Below are 300 nucleotides of genomic sequence, written 5' to 3'. Positions count from 1 at the left end.
TTTGGTTTCTTTTGTCTCTTATGACGCTATTCGGTCCTGCGTTCGGTTAAAGGGTTAACGATCTCGAGTGTGTCGACTTCTGATCTGCTGTAGGGGGGGGCGGGGAGTCGTCATGGCGGGTCGTCGGCGTGAATGAGGTGTCGTGTCTGGGGTGTTACGACTCGGGGAAGGTAGAGAGAGAGGGGGGGGGTTAGAGCCCGGGGTTAGCTGATGGAGGGATAGAGGTACTGGTATTGTCAAATGGCCAAGGTTATGGTATGACTTTTAGGGGGAAGTTCACCGAGTCTTAATATGGGTCGA

This window comes from Penaeus monodon, chromosome 19 (genome assembly GCF_015228065.2).
Source record: "Penaeus monodon isolate SGIC_2016 chromosome 19, NSTDA_Pmon_1, whole genome shotgun sequence".
NCBI classification, from domain to species: domain Eukaryota; kingdom Metazoa; phylum Arthropoda; class Malacostraca; order Decapoda; family Penaeidae; genus Penaeus; species Penaeus monodon.
The sequence above is the reverse complement of the archived record's forward strand: the minus strand, read 5'-3'. Positions refer to the sequence as shown.